The following is a 17977-nucleotide window of genomic DNA, read 5'->3' as shown; positions in this document are numbered from 1 at the left end:
CTAGACACATTTTTTTAATGTCTTTCAAATATCATTAATTTCCGACTTGACTGTCCCCATTACCCTCCCCATTACCCTCCTGAGACAGAAGTAGAGACAGCCATTAAGTAATTAATGGCGCTACACAGACGGAGTGATCGTTACCCTGGGATGCTATCTTCTCCTAAACAAATATCAACACACGTTAGATTTATTTTTATTTTTTTACTGTGTACGTCTTTCATTGCTTGACTGTCCTTATTGACCTATGCAGACTAGGGACCCCAGGCGGAAAGACAATCAAGTCATTGAATGGTGTAACGCTGACTGACGGAGCTATCATTAGCCGCGCTGTGTCGCGCAGCGCTTGATGTCTGTGTTTCGTCTCCCACTGCTGTGTGCGCGGGTGTGTGTTTAGTCTATGACTGCTGTGTTTGTTTTGTCTTCCCCTCTGGGACGACAGACTGTGCGGAATAAACAGAGGAGTTAGTGGAGAGGAGAGGGAGCTGAGAGCTGCCCACAGAGCTCTGTTTTTGTTAGTGACACACACACTGTAGGCAAGGGCCACAACATTGGCACACACAGATGCAAGTGCGTGGGCACATATATACACACACACACACACACACACACACACACACTGCAGTCAGGGCCACAACACTGGCACACACATGCATATTGATGTACACACATACAGATTATTGCACGTACACACAGATGCTCGTATGCACACACACACTGCAGGCACAGCTTTGACACACTGGCATCCGCCCAGATTAAAGTTTTACTGCTGGCCCTAGTCATATCGCACACAGACAGGCTGGCAGCTGGGTAACGGGTGGGCCAGAGGGAAGTGTCTGTCTATGTGATGTGTGTGTGCTTATGCATACACAGCATGTGTTTGTGCGTGGTGCAATTGCTTGCTCCCATGTAGGGCTGCGGTGGTCATGAAACTTTGGAACGTCTACATCGGGGATCATTAACTAAATTCAGCTGTGGCACAACTTTCTATTTTGCGGATGGTCAGGGGGCCGGAACATATTTACTAATAATTTGGGGACTGAAAATTGACGGCAAGAAGCCCAAACAGATATAATATTAGACTAAAACATAACAATTTTATACCTTGCTTACATTTGTATACCATCACATATACTGAACAAAAATATAAACCCAACGTGTCAAGTGTTTGTTCCATGTTTCATGAGCTGAAATAAGCAATTCCAGAAATGTTCCATATGCACAAAAATATTATTTCTCTCAAATTTTGCCAAGATACATCCCTGTTCGTGAGCATTTTTCCTTTGCCAAGATAATCCATCCACCTGACAGGTGTGGCATATCAAGAAGCTGATTAAACAGCATGATCATTACACAGGTGCACCTTGTGCGGGAGACAATAAAATGCCACTCTAAAATGTGCAGTTTAGTCACATAACACAATGCCACAGATGTCTCAAGTTTTGAGGGAGTGTGCAATTGGCATGCTGACTGCAGGAATGTCCACCAGAGTTGTTGCCAGAGAATGTTATGTTCATTTCTCTACCATAAGCTGCCTCCATTGTCGCTTCAGAGAATAGCCTCACAAACAGCCTCACAACCGCAGACCACGTGTAACCGCGCCAACCCAGGACCTTCACATCCAGCTTCTTCACCAGCCACCCGGACAGCTGATGAAACTGAGTATATCTGTCTGTAATAAAGCCCTTTTGTGGAGAAAAACTCATTCTGATTGGCTGGGCCTAGCTCCCCAGTGGGTGGGCCTATGCCCTCTCAGGCCCATCCTCAGGCTCTCAGGCCCAGCCTCAGGCTCTCAGGCTCAGACTGCGCCGCTGCCCAGTCATGTGAAATCCATAGATAAGGGCCTAATTCATTTATTTCAATTGACTGATTTCCTTATATGCACTGTGCATTTTCTTTCATTCTGAGACCCGTAGGTGGACGCTCGGTTTGGGCAATATACTGTTCATACCGTATACCGGGGTATTATGAAATACCGCCGATATGATTTTCAATACCGTTTAAAAAAAATGTACTGTAACTCAGTAACATTTTTGAAATAGTTGCATGTTGCATATTTTTGTTCAGTATATCTCTCTATTATGCGGGAATACTTTGGAACAGATTTCCAAAATTAAAATCACTTGGAGTTGATATGCTGGGATTTTTATATTATTTTATGTCCAACAATAAAAAATAAAAAATAATTGATTACAAAAAATGTGCAGAAATCTTGGGGGGTTAAATCAAATCCTGCAGGCCACCAGTTGAGGAACCATTTTAAAAAGTGTAATAAATCCATTTAATAAACACCATCACAATAATAAAGCCATCACAAAAAAATCCATGATTTATTTTAGGCAGGTCTTAAGAAATATTATGATATGAAGAATATATATTTCAGAAGAGCATATTCTGGAGTTGGGCTTGTGTTACTGATCTGGCTATATGCCTTGCCACTGGCCTAGGCTGTAGGCTCGTTCATTCAGCAGACAAGATTTGCTTATGCCATTATTTCATATTATTTTAGAGTAAGAAGAATACAATTTGAACATAGCTAAATTAAATAAAGGATATTGTTCCCCAAAGGATTTCTGAGCGATTGTGCACATTGAGCAGCTGTTGAGTGGTTGTAAAAAGTGATCATTTGGATAAGAGCGTCTGCTAAATGACTTAAATGTAAATGTAAATGTAAACAGGTCCTATATGCTTAATATAAAGTTATTCAGCTACTTTAGTTGTGATACAAACCTATTATAAATCAAAACATATATGGGCTGCATGATGCAACTAATTTGAAAAAGTCAACAACAAAAAATGTATGGGCTCTGTTTATTGCCTCCGTAGACTGCACACGGTTGGGCATCAGTCTCTCATTCACAAGCGATACTATTTTCACCTATCAGACTATTCATCAATTGAATCTTGTCTTTACATATACAAAATAATATGTGTGGAATTTGTTTCGATATACAATGGGCCATTATCAAACGGGACATGTAATCTGTGTGCTCATATGCCAAATTGAGAAATAAATATAGTAGCCTAGCAATATAGCTGGGATCCTCCTCTTTTGAAAAGAGGCAATTAAAACATATTTTTTTCACACGGGATTGCATATAGAAATGTTGCGCAATTCCTGGGTTTATAAGAAAACGTAATTCATTCCACGCATTGACCAGCTATTTGAAGAACTGGCTCTCGCTATGCGACAGGTGATGATGCCCTGTTCCCAGAGAACTACCCTCCTGAAGGTTTTTGCTCCAACCTCAGATGTTACTAACCTGTTTAGCCATTGTGGTTAATAACACATACCCCACTGCCTTATTCCACTGTGGTAATGACATATACACTGCTGCCTTATTCCACTGTGGTAATGACATATACCCAGCTGCCTTATTCCACTGTGGTAATGACATATAGCCTGCTGCCTTATTCCACTGTGGTAATGACATATACCCTGCTGCCTTATTCCACTGTGGTAATGACATATACCCAGCTGCCTTATTCCACTGTGGTAATGACATATACCCCATCTGCCTTATTCCACTGTGGTAATGACATATACACTGCTGCCTTATTCCACTGTGGTAATGACATACACTGCTGCCTTATTCCACTGTGGTAATGATATATACCCCGCTGCCTTATTCCACTGTGGTAATGACATATACCCCGCTGCCTTATTCCACTGTGGTAATGACATATACCCCATCTGCCTTATTCCACTGTGGTAATGACATATACCCCATCTGCCTTATTCCACTGTGGTAATGACATATACACTGCTGCCTTATTCCACTGTGGTAATGACATACACTGCTGCCTTATTCCACTGTGGTAATGATATATACCCCGCTGCCTTATTCCACTGTGGTAATGACATATACCCCGCTGCCTTATTCCACTGTGGTAATGACATATACCCCATCTGCCTTATTCCACTGTGGTAATGACATATACCCAGCTGCCTTATTCCACTGTGGTAATGACATATACCCAGCTGCCTTATTCCGCTGTTGTAATGACATATACCCAGCTGCCTTATTCCACTGTGGTAATGACATATACCCCGCTGCCTTATTCCACTGTGGTAATGACATATACCCCATCTGCCTTATTCTGCTGTGGGAATGACATTATACCCCGCTGCCTAATTCCGCTGTGGTAATGACATTATACCCCGCTGCCTTATTCCGCTGTGGTAATGACATATACCCCGCTGCCTTATTCCACTGTGGTAATGACATATACCCAGCTGCCTTATTCCGCTGTTGTAATGACATATACCCAGCTGCCTTATTCCACTGTGGTAATGACATATACCCCGCTGCCTTATTCCACTGTGGTAATGACATATACCCCATCTGCCTTATTCCACTGTGGTAATGACATTATACCCCGCTGCCTAATTCCGCTGTGGTAATGACATTATACCCCGCTGCCTTATTCCGCTGTGGTAATGACATTATACCCCGCTGCCTAATTCTGCTGTGGTAATGACATTATACCACGCTGCCTTATTCCACTGTGGTAATGACATATACCCAGCTGCCTTACTCCACTGTGGTAATGAAATATACCCAGCTGCCTTATTTCACTGTGGTAATGACATATACCCAGCTGCCTAATTCCACTGTGGTAATGACATATACACTGCTGCCTTATTCCACTGTGGTAATGACATATACCCAGCTGCCTTACTCCACTGTGGTAATGAAATATACCCAGCTGCCTTATTTCACTGTGGTAATGACATATACCCAGCTGCCTAATTCCACTGTGGTAATGACATATACACTGCTGCCTTATTCCACTGTGGTAATGACATATACCCAGCTGCCTAATTCCTCTGTGGTAATGACATTATACCCCGCTGCCTTATTCCACTGTGGTAATGACATTATACCCAGCTGCCTTATTCCACTGTGGTAATGACATTATACCCAGCTGCCTTATTCCTCTGTGGTAATGACATTATACCCAGCTGCCTTATTCCACTGTGGTAATGACATATACCCCGCTGCCTTATTCCACTGTGGTAATGACATATAACCCATCTGCCTTATTCTGCTGTGGTAATGACATATACACTGCTGCCTTATTCCACTGTGGTAATGACATTATACCCAGCTGCCTTATTCCACTGTGGTAATGACATTATACCCAGCTGCCTTATTCCTCTGTGGTAATGACATTATACCCAGCTGCCTTATTCCACTGTGGTAATGACATTATACCCCGCTGCCTAATTCCGCTGTGGTAATGACATATACCCCGCTGCCTTATTCCACTGTGGTAATGACATATACCCAGCTGCCTTATTCCACTGTGGTAATGACATATACCCCGCTGCCTTATTCCACTGTAGTAATGACATATACCCCATCTGCCTTATTCCACTGTGGTAATGACATATACACTGCTGCCTTATTCCACTGTGGTAATGACATATACGCCGCTGCCTTATTCCACTGTGGTAATGACATATACACTGCTGCCTTATTCCACTGTGGTAATGACATATACCCCGCTGCCTTATTCCACTGTGGTAATGACATATACACTGCTGCCTTATTCCACTGTGGTAATGACATATACACTGCTGCCTTATTCCACTGTGGTAATGACATATACCCCGCTGCCTTATTCCACTGTGGTAATGACATATACACTGCTGCCTTATTCCACTGTGGTAATGACATATACACAGCTGCCTTATTCCACTGTGGTAATGACATATACCCCGCTGCCTTATTCCACTGTGGTAATGACATATACACTGCTGCCTTATTCCACTGTGGTAATGACATATACCCCGCTGCCTTATTCCACTGTGGTAATGACATATACCCCGCTGCCTTATTCCACTGTGGTAATGACATATACCCAGCTGCCTTATTCCACTGTGGTAATGACATATACCCAGCTGCCTTATTCCACTGTGGTAATGACATATACACAGCTGCCTTATTCCACTGTGGTAATGACATATACCCCGCTGCCTTATTCCACTGTGGTAATGACATATACACTGCTGCCTTATTCCACTGTGGGAATGACATATACCCCGCTGCCTTATTCCACTGTGGTAATGACATATACCCAGCTGCCTTATTTCACTGTGGTAATGACATATACCCAGCTGCCTAATTCCACTGTGGTAATGACATATACCCCACTGCCTTATTCCACTGTGGTAATGACATTATACCCAGCTGCCTTATTCCACTGTGGTAATGACATTATACCCAGCTGCCTTATTCCACTGTGGTAATGACATTATACCCAGCTGCCTTATTCCTCTGTGGTAATGACATTATACCCAGCTGCCTTATTCCACTGTGGTAATGACATTATACCCCGCTGCCTAATTCCGCTGTGGTAATGACATTATACCCCGCTGCCTTATTCCGCTGTGGTAATGACATATACCCAGCTGCCTTATTCCACTGTGGTAATGACATATACCCTGCTGCCTATTCCACTGTGCAAATTCCTAAAGAGACTCCTAACTCTCCTAACATTGCTGGTGGATTGGAACGGAGCTTTTCACAGCACAATTGAATCCACAGTAGAGCTCTACTTTTAAAAGTGCAAATCCTCTGTTGCATTGGTACAGTAAGTAGCTAAAAGGGAAAATATGTTCTTATTGAAAGCTGCTACAAATGTAAGACCAGTAAGAAAAAGCTTCTGCGGGAAGGTGGTTAATAATACAGTCCTTATTGTCCATTTTGTGAGAGGAGGAAATGTCTTTCTACTCTAACTGACCTTGTTTGACAATGTTAGCTTTTTGTTAAACATGCTCTACTTCAGTTTTATTAAGTGGATTGTAACACACACACACGCGCACATGCAGACACACTCTCACGCACATTCACCCTATACACACTTCTGTACCACAGGATGTGCTGTCTCGCCGCCGCACTCTAATGGGGATTAAGCCCATGGTTTCCACAGCAACCGTGGAACGATGCCAGCTCCCCTCCGCACAGCATCTTCCCGAAGGCTGATAACGTTAGGGGAACATTCCGGTAAACAGACAGGATATAATGAAATAAACAACCACAGGGTGACGTCTGGTTGCAGTCAGAGTTTGTTTAACCTCCCAACGGAGGAGCAGTGAGAATGCTCACCCTTTACGGTAGCACTGATTTCTGCAGAGAGGGCGATAGCTAGACAGTTAACTGTAAAAGTACCGCTTGTTCACGTAACATCGCTTGAGAAGTCTGTCTGTCTGTCGTTCTGTTTTGTCTGACAATCAAATGTGTTTTTACAACAGCATGTTCCAGAAGTCCTTACTCTGGCTTGCCGCTCTAAAAGTCTTGTACTAGCGAGCTCAGCCTTTTGTAAATCAGGCGAGAGAGACGACAAACTGCTGTCTGTCTACTCTGCATTCTTTTTTACAGATGCCTATACACAATGCTAATTGACGTAAAAAATTGACTGTGCTTTCATTGCCTCCCCTCCCTTTCTCCTGCCTCTTATCTATCCACCTCCTCTTACTCTTTATCCCTCCCTCCCTCCTTCCCTCTCCTCCTTTTTTGTCTTTCTTATTCCCTCTTTCCATCTCTCTCCCCCCTGTCAGGACCGTATCTACTGGACAGACAGGGAGAGGGAGGCGGTGTACAGCGCTAACAGGCTAACCGGCCAAGATGTCAGCACACTGGCCGAGCACCTCAACGACCCCCACGACATAGTGGTCTTCCACCCACTCCGACAGCCCCAAGGTGTGTGTGTGTGTGTGTGTGTGTGTGTGTGTGTGTGTGTGTGTGTGTGTGTGTGTGTGTGTGTGTGTGTGTGTGTGTGTGTGTGTGTGTGTGTGTGTGTGTGTGTGTGTGTGTGTGTGTGTGTGTGTGTGTGTGTGTGTGAGCAAGTAAGAGAACAAAAAATAACTTGTTTTCTCTGTTCTGTCGGTGTACCTTTGTGTGTGTGTGTGTTTGAGAGTGAGAAAGAGAAAGAACAAGAAAGAGCTTGTTGTCTCTGGTTGTTTATCTGTGTCCCTAGTGTGTGTGTTATGCAATGCTTCTAGTACACTTCTCCCTATGACTGTACACATGTCCTTACCTGAGTACACAAGGTGTGAGTCGTTCTTCCTCTGTGATCCTTTGAGACACACACACACACACGGCACGAAGCCTAGTGGTTAAGAGTGTTGGGTTGATGGTTCGAATCCCTGAGCCGACTGTTGATGTCCCCTTGAGCAAGACACTTAACCCTAATTGCTCCCGTAAGTTGCTCTGGATAAGAGTGTCTGCTAAATGACTAAAATGCCATATAACACACAAACTACACTAGTTCAACCTGGTCTTCACAGATTAATCCCTGGTCTCATGTAACAGACCCATCACATTATTACATTAAGAAGCTAGAATTTACAAAGATCAAATGTGCCATGTGTATCTTAACAGTGCAGTTACACCAGAAACTACTATGTAGTCTCATGTTTTTATTATATGAATAAGTGAACAGTTCGCCAGGATTATCAATCTTTCAAATGTATTTTATGTCCCTTTTTACATCAGCAGCCGCAAAGTGATTTACAGATACCCAGCTTAAAACCCCAAAGAGCAAACAATGCATAGGCCGACTAGCAAGGAATTCCTCAGATCTCCCCTGGCACGTTGGTTATTAGCTTATCTAGCTTGGTGTCAAAGTTAGCTAGAGAGACTCTCCTTACCCCAATGCGTGTGTAAACACGGCCTTTTGTATTTCTGTCTCTGACTGTGTGTTTCTCTATTTCCCTCTCTAAGGCCCAGACAGCTGTAACTTGGGCAGTGAGGCCAACGGTGGCTGTGAGTACCTGTGTCTCAAAGCCCCCCAGATCACAGAGCACTCTCCCAAGTACACCTGCGCCTGTCCCACAGGACAGGACCTGGGGCCCGACATGCGGGGCTGTGTGCAAGGTGAGAATGTGTGTGTCAGTGGGTGGCTGTTAGTGGAGGCTAGTGGAGGGAGAAAAGGGGTGATGGGCTCATTTGGTACCATCCATTCATTCCAACCATTACCATGAGCCTGTCCTCCATTTCAAAGTGACACCAGCTTCCACTGATGTGTGTGATTTGCAGACCCCCGGTATACGATCTGGAGTGAGGAGTCACGACCTCTGCTGGTCGGCTACTGCGTAGCAACCTTTCAGTGCCAAAAGCCTTGGTCTGCCCTAGAAAGCCTATGTAAATTACGATTGCCAGAAAGGCGAAAATGTATATTTAAGACGCCCATTTTGGTTTATTATGATCAAGTTCGATCCCCACTGTGAATTATTTTTAAGTTCGCTACAATATTTAATTTAAATATTGATCCATTCTGACTACTACATTTGTCGTAACACAGAACCACATGCTGACAGACCAATCACAAAATCAATTTTGTGGTGCCATTCAGCCCCATACAGCAATATGGCGCGCTTCAAATACAAAAGTATGTGGACATACTCAAATTAGTGGATTCGGCTATTTCAACCACACACGTTGCTGACAGTTGTATAAAATCGAGCACACAGCCATGCAATCTCCATAGACAGACATTGACTTTCAACATGGCACCGTCATAGGATGCCACTTTTCCAATAAGTTAGTTCGTCAAATTTCTGCCCTGCTCGTTCTGCCCTGGTCAGCTGTTAAGCGCTGTTATTGTAAAGTGGAAACGTCTGGGAGCAACAACAGCTCAGCCGTGAAGTGGTAGGCCACACAAGCTCACAGAGTGCTGAAGCACGTTGCATATTAAAAATTGGCTGTCCTCAGGTTGCAACACTCACAGTTCCAAACTGCCTCGGTAGCAACGTCAGCACAATAACTGTTTGTCGGGAGGTTCATGAAATGGGTTTCCATAGCCGTGCAGCCGCACACAAGACTAAGATCACCATGTGCAATGGCAAGTGTCGGCTGGAGTGGTGTAAAGCTCACCGCCATTGGACTCTGGAGCAGTGGAAACACGTTCTCTGGAGTGATGAATCACACTTCACCGTCTGGCAGTCCGACAGAGAAATGTGGGTTTGGCGGATGCCAGGAGAACGCTACCTGCCCCAATGCATAGTGCCAACTGTAAAGTTTGGTGGAGGAAAAATAATGTTCTGGGGCTGTTTTTCATTGTTTGGCCTAGGCCCCTTAGTTCCAGTGAATGGAATTCTTAACGCTACAGCATACTATGACATTCTAGACAATTTTGTGCTTCCAACCTTGTGGTAAGTTTGGGGAAGGCTCTTCCTGTTTCAGCATGACAAAGCGGGGTCCATACAAAAATGGTTTGTCGAGATTGGTGTGGAAGAACTTGACTGAACGACACAGAGCCCTGACCTCAACTCTATCAAACGCCTTTGGGATGAATTGGAATGCCGACTGCGACCCAGGCCTAATCGCCCAACATCAGTGCCCGACCTCACTTATGCTCTTGTGGCTGAATGGAAGGAAGTCCCCGTAGCAATGTTCCAACATCTAGTGGAAAGCCTTCTCAGAAGAGTGGAGGCTGTTATAGCAGCAAAGGGGGGACAAACTCCATATTAATGCCCATAATTTTGGAATGAGATGTTGGACGAGCATGACTTTTGGTCATGTAGTGTACTTCCGGCGCCATCGGGAGTTTTCCATAGTTGAGGTTTGATTGAGTAAAACTCTATTATGATGATCTTACTGTTCTAATCTTGTAAAACAGCTACATATAGTTGATATGGCATACCTACAAGGATGTAATGTAACTAATTTTATTTCCTTGTTCTTTTAGCAAATGAGACTATTACCACACCGTCGCCATTCCCCACCGGCTCGGTAGCCATCATCACGGCAAGTATCGAGGAGGACAAAGAGGACTCCCATTCCACTTCTGGGTTGTCTCAGGCAGATGCCGGGGTCCGCCACCTCACCCCTGCCCCCTCCAGCACCCCAGAACTCCTCCTCGTCGCCAAACCTGGGGCAGAGGTGAAGGAGAAAGATGGCCGGAGTTTGGATCACACCACCTCCACTACAGTAGGGTCTGGGGACACTAATGTCATCAAGGAGGACAGCAACCTCTCTCACCACTGTAAGTGCCATCAAGTGGCCATCAATGTGTGTGTGTGTGTGTGTGTGTGTGTGTGTGTGTGTGTGTGTGTGTGTGTGTGTGTGTGTGTGTGTGTGTGTGTGTGTGTGTGTGTGTGTGTGTGTGTGTGTGTGTGTGTGTGTGTGTGTGTGTGTGTGTGTGTGTGTGTGTGTGTGTACTATGTTTAATTGACATGAATTTGTAGTAATTACCTACAGTTCTTGAGCAAGATCGCAATATTTAATATTTCAGAAACCAGCTCTTTGTAGACCTGTTGATGTTCTAGCCCTCCTGTCAGATTTGGAACTGGTTAGGACAATGAGGGAGAGGGGAACATTATTTGAAATAATTACCTACAGCTATTAGCATGGAAGTGTGATTTCCAGCAGTTTACAGCGATACAATGATCAGTTCACCTGAATTTTACATGATCATATTTCAGAAACCATCTATTTCCTGGACATTATGGGAGCAAATGGCACTCTATTCCCTATATGCACTACTTTTAACCAGGGCATATAGCGCACTATATAGGGAATATGGTGACATTTTGGGCACAGCCAGAGTGTTATCTGATGAAGCTTAGCCTCTTCCACCACCTCTTTGTCTCCTGCCAAATACTGCTTAATTTCCAAACCAGGGTTTCTGTTACCTGGCAAAAGCCCCCCCCAAAAAGTGTTGCCCAATGCAAAATAATGCTTTTTATTAATTTATAGAAATACCAGTCGATGGAAATACGTTTGATCTATAGGTTAATTTGCATACTTTTTTATAATTCAATTGGCCTGTGTGTGTATTTTCGCTAGTTGTCATGTATGTTATTTATTCAACACAACAATCACACACGCACAGCATATAGAGCCTATTTTGAGTGGGATTTCTCCTGCAGCTCCTCAACATGGGCTTTTATAAGCCCATTCATTGCGCAACAATTCTAAATGCAATCGCCTGTTAAAAACAGTTTTGGTGCACAATTAAAAAGAGCTACTATTTTGTTTTCTGAACTGGTAATTGAAGCTCGCCTCCCCATTCACCATTCAAGTGCAGGCGACAGGCTATCAGAGAGTCATCCACCGCTTTGTAATGTGAGCTGGAGACAGTATGCGTTCTGAAAACATACTTACTTTGAAACCTGAATGTTTTTTTTTTTCATATTATGATGATGTCTTGCCTTGCTTCAAAGTTGCTTATTGCCAAAAATCCGATCATAGAAACGTGGAGGCAATTATTTTTATTAAGACCTCATTGGCGACACGTGAATTTCAAGCTCCGGGAAGCTTACAATTATCCTACCATTGCTACCGATCTGCGTGCCATTTATGATTTTCATATGCGCATTTTTCGTTTCTCAAAATCATTGTCATGTGGTTAATTGTAAAAAAAATCTGAATTAAATTGATACCAATCTAAAAGTTTAAAAAATGCAACTCATTTGAGATCTCCAGCCTCTCTGCCATATGGACACATTGATACGCCGTGATTCATTGGCAGCTAAAGAAACGAGAGCATGGAACTCACAGCCTATTGGCCAATGCAGCAGTAGGCCTATAACTTCCATTGCTCTTTCACACCGAGGATGGGTGACTATTGAGGGGGAGATTGTTGAAAGAAAATTCAATAGCCTACTCTGGGGAACTATAGTTTTAATATAATATAATTCGCAATGGATGTTATTAAAACAGACTTCGCTGACTTACTGCGTGAGGTGAAGAAAAAATGACTTAGAAGCTCAAGCTTATTAGTGGGGGTGACGTGGTGAATTAAGATAATCAGAAATTCAACATCCCCAAATGGTCCCTTTCCTAAGTTGTTTCATCTTTAGATTCCCACTCTTTCTACATTTTTAACAGAGATTTTCATCTCTCTCACATATGAAACCGCTCTCATCAGGTGCGCTGTTTAGAATGGTGTTTTCCTGCAAATTTCAATTTGGCAAATGTTAGAAACTGACGTTTTATCGGCTATTTCATTACAGGGAGTTGCATGTTCTGTTAAGATGAATTACCATAATCAAAATGGGATTCCTGAGCACCGTGGGTGGACACCCTAATGGGTTACAAACCCAATCCATATGGGTCTGGTAAATTTCTCAAATGGCCGGTAAATTACAATCTTCCCGGTCACGTTGTCTGGTGCCACATTTTCCTAATGGAAACCCTGTTCCAAACGCACACACACCTAATAGCAGGGCTAACCACGCTCTCTCTCTCTCTCTCCCACTTTTATTTTCTTCTCTGACACTCCCTATCGGTTTTTCTCACTCTCTCTCTCTCCTTTGTCATCCTTACTCTTTTTTTAACCATCTTGTCTCCCCCACTCCTCTCTCTCTCCCCTCTCTCTATCTTATGGCCCTCTCTCTCCTATGTCCCTCTCTCTTTTTCTTGCCTCCATGCCGCCTCCTCTGTAGCTGGAAGTGAGCATTTTCTCCTGGGAGAGAACCTGACAGTGGCAGTTCTGGGAGTAGTCATCCCTATAGGTAAGTACATGTCCTCTATCTGTACCCCCACAGGGGCTGCTTCTCCTGTCTGACCAGCTATATTTAGTCTACTCCCTACTATGCCTGGGTTCAAATAGTATTTTAAATCTTTCAAATACCGTTGAGTGTTTGCCCTAGCCTGCCTAGAGTGCCAGATGGAGGGTCCATTAAGCCATATATGTTCAATCAGGCATAGATAAAAGTAGTTACAATTATTTCAAATAGTATTTGAACCCAAGCTTGCTATATTTAGTCTATTGTCTACACTATCCACTGATCCTGGTTCATTTTGGACCAGAGGGACCATGCCTAGAGACATGGCCACTCAGAAACCATTGTGTGTCTGTGTCTTGACATTCTGCCACAGCATATCCATTCATTTATTGTGTGTTGGGTGCGTTCCAACCAAAACAACCATGGTGGCAGGCGGGTTTGTTTGGATATATTATTGCAGGCAGTCAGAAAACACGCATTCCAAATGGCATAATACTGACTGAAACAGTGGGGGAGTACATGGATTTGTCCAATAAGAAACACTTATTTCTTTTTTAACACAACCCTATGCTACTCTTCTTTTCTGGGGCGCTGACCGCATATTGACGGCATTTGGGAAATGCCAGTCTCTCCTGCCCTTCTAATGACAAGGGTGATGGGCACACAGGTCAGCGGGGAATTAGCCAATCAGTCTAAATAACCCAGCAATTTTTGGGTTGCCCCCCTTCACCTGGCAACGCCTCTCCTCTGCATTAAGTATATAAATATAATCTAAAGATTATATTGAAGTAGCAAATTAAGTCATGTTAGCTTCCAGACACACTTCTCGCTCAATACTTACTTAAATGTATTAGTCAAATATACAACACCAAAAGATTATAGTAAATTCTCAGTTTTATGAGCTTGCTGGAAGCGTGCTGGACAGTTGTGGTTCCTCTGTTACAAACCGTACTTCACTGCCCAAAAGTCCAAATTCCCACTGTTTTTCATGAATACTGCCTCAAGCTCAGTTTTGCCATGATCTCAGAAATTTCCCATCTGGCTTGGCTTGGGGTCACGGGTACACATACCCTAGTTGGCTCCAGAAGTTCTGTGACAACTATATGGCTACCTGCCTACAAACCATGCTCTTCGAAGTTATGAGATTATTCCTTGATGATAATGTCAATTGATCCACCAAGCCTAGCACAGAAATCCCCAGCAAAAGGCCAGTTCACTCCCTCCCCCTCTGTCCACCCGCATGTCTTGATTTGCTATACTTCCGCTCTGTGCCTGTCATCTCACGATGCTCATGGTCCGACAACATTAACACTCCTCCATCTTCCCCGTGTCCCCCCATCCCTTTCCCCTGCCACTGTGTGTTAAACGCATGCAGTTCCTATTGTTGCCACAGTGGTCTTCGGTCTGCTCTGCACTGGCGTCTACCTGGTTTGGCGGAACTATCGTGTAAACTCTACCAAGAGTATGAACTTTGACAACCCCGTTTACCGCAAGACCACAGGCGAGGGCGAAGAGGACGAGATTCACATCGGACGGACAGACAGTGGCATGAGCGGCCAGCACGGGCATCACCCGTACCCAGTTGGAGTGGGGTGTGGCGTAGTCGGCGGGGGCGGAAATACATGCCCTCAGTTTATCGCTCTACCACTAGGTGGCAGTATGCCCGACCCGGGGACTCACTGGTACACGGAGCAGCCTATGCTGGCCACTACGGCTAAGTGAGGTGGGAAAAGTGGGAGGATGGAGACTAGACTAAATGGCTGCTCAGGGGGTTAATTTTCAAGATGGCCGCTGCTCAGGTGCACCCACATGCACACACACACAGAACCAAGGTCAGGGGTCACTCACTGAGTTTGTTCAAGGGATGGACAAATTATGTTCTCGTCACATCCAGCCATTCGGGACCATGCTGTGCCAATTCATCACACAAAATTGACAGTTTGACACTTTCTAAGGTTTATTTATGTTATGTCAGAGTTGGGGTTGGTTCAGTTTGAATTCCTGTCAATTCAGTTCTTGAATTCTCTTTGAATCAATTGAATTTAGATCACTGGACTTGAGTTGCAACTGAGTCGACACCAATTCGTTGTTTGGTTTTCATCCACTTTTGATCAATTTCAGCAGTATTGAGCTGTGCTATCTGTCTCACGTTTAAGGCCGAGAGGAGTTCCAAGAGAGTCATTTTGCCCTTGACGTTATAAATCTATGCTCTCCATTTTATATCCCTGGTAGATCCTCATTCTCTGGCTTTTTAGGGGGAGGTTTAAAATGAGGGCAGCACCTTAGTTGATGGGACAATCTGTATAGTTTTAAGCTATTCATTCAACACGTTTTATCGTTCACCTCACGATTACTAAAGATGTCATGGTGTTTTGTTATTCTGGTCAGGGCTTTTGTCTTGGAGTGGAGTGAAAGGTTTGAGAGAGGTTGTTGTGTGTGTGTGTGTGTGTGTGTGTGTGTGTGTGTGTGTGTGTGTGTGTGTGTGTGTGTGTGTGTGTGTGTGTGTGTGTGTGTGTGTGTGTGTGTGTGTGTGTGTGTGTGTGTGTGTGTGTGTGTGTGTGTGTGTGTGTGTGTGTGTGTGTGTGTGTGCCTACTCTCTACAGTTCTTCTTTGACGTTATCCTTATTGAACCTAAAAGGCTACAAGAGGGCAAGCAGGGCAAAGGGTCGTTGAGAAAGTTTTGTGGCAGCTTTGGGATCCAAAAGAAAGCGTAAGGCTTAGCGAGAGAAGCCTTTGTAGTAATTAACGGTAGGCTGGATTTTTAGGCCCAGTGAAGACGTCTAGCTAGTGGCTAACAGTATCCGTGTTAAGGCTTTTGTGTGTGTCTACGACATGTCTCTAGACAATTAGGATGCGGCAAGTATTGCTGGTCAAATCTACATTTCATTTATACTCAGGCTGACTGTCTGTAGATCATCACTACGGTGAAAACAGTTGTACTTTGACCCTGCCACAGTGTCCATTGTCACGAGTAGATAGAGCCAATGGCGCTACACAGCCATGACAATAAATTCCAAATGCCTGATTGACAGCTAGCTAGCTTGCATTAGCATACAGAATATATATACATTTAATATTATGGACGACTGTATTTTTTTGTAGAGCATATGTTAAGTTGAGTTATGGAGCACCCTTGTCTCTTTGCCGTTGGGAGTGAAGACTCCAAAGATTCTCAACAACAACAAAAATCCTGTTTAGCAATTGGTAGCCAGCTTAATTCAACCTGTAATTAAAATGACTTTAGCTGAGCTGACTATCTAGTCAATCTAATTCCAGACTAGGTGTGAGTATGACAAATCAAACAAACAAATATTAATCTCTCCTCGGGAGAAAGGCAGCTTAGATAGAAATTAAGTCACTATCACGTGACAATATAATGCTCATGATGTCAACTTTGTGTTTATACAAACAAACCAAGTTTGTAAATATAATTTTCATGATATCACTGCAACAACATGTCAATAGATGGACTAAAAACCAGCCTTTAGGTATGATAATGAGAACAGAGTTGGCTAGAGCAGAATTAGCTAGCTAGAAGGCTAATGTTTAACTAGGCTAAAGCAGAACCAGATATGGCTAATGGCTACCAGGCTAATGCTTAACTAGGCTAAAGCAGAACCAGATATGGCTAATGGCTACCAGGCTAATGTTTAACTAGGCTAAAGCAGAACCAGATATGGCTACCAGGCTAATCTTTAACTAGGCTAAAGCAGAACCAGATATGGCTAATGGCTACCAGGCTAATGTTTAACTAGGCTAAAGCAGAACCAGATATGGCTAATGGCTACCAGGCTAATGTTTAACTAGGCTAAAGCAGAACCAGATATGGCTAATGGCTACCAGGCTAATGCTTAGCTAACAGTTTGAGAAAAGCAATTAGAGGGTTGTTGTACTGAGGTGAATCGTTTAGGCTATTATTCTCCTCTCCTCTTTTTAGCTGTTTTCCATGGCCACAGGTGAATTTGTCATCTGTTATTGTTGATTTTATTTCCCCTTTATCTACTCTCTTTGTCAGTACAACACACACACAGAGTCACTCACCCTCAAGAGATCACACACAGGGGGTATTCTATTAGTATCCCCATTAGCTGTCGAGATAGCAGCAGCTACTATTCCTGGGGTCCACACAGAACATGAAGCATGACATAATACAGAACATTAATAGACAAGAACAGCTCAAGGGCAGAACTCCATAAATTGGACGAAACTACAGAAACATTCACTTGCACTAGGAAGATACTATTTACACACAGCATGCATACTCACTAGCCCTTCACAAACACAAGCATTACACTCACCCCAAAGACAGACAGACACACACACACACACACACACACACACACACACACACACACACACACACACACACACACACACACACACACACACACACACACACACACACACACACACACACACACACACACACACACACACACACACACACACACACCAGACACGCGAACACAAACATCCATGCCCCTGTCTTCATTCTTTGAGAAGATGTCAATGTGA

The 17977-nt window shown here is 43.7% G+C and overlaps 1 pseudogene; it reads left to right on the top strand.

Annotated features, from left to right (window-relative positions):
• The window catches only part of LOC124010250, a 195973-nt pseudogene extending 180789 nt beyond the window's left edge, over window positions 1-15184 (top strand).
• Window positions 15185-17977: the final 2793 nt, after the last annotated feature.

This window comes from Oncorhynchus gorbuscha, linkage group LG22 (assembly GCF_021184085.1).
Source record: "Oncorhynchus gorbuscha isolate QuinsamMale2020 ecotype Even-year linkage group LG22, OgorEven_v1.0, whole genome shotgun sequence".
Classification (NCBI taxonomy): Eukaryota; Metazoa; Chordata; class Actinopteri; order Salmoniformes; family Salmonidae; genus Oncorhynchus; species Oncorhynchus gorbuscha.
This window is presented reverse-complemented; position numbering and strand designations above follow the sequence as displayed.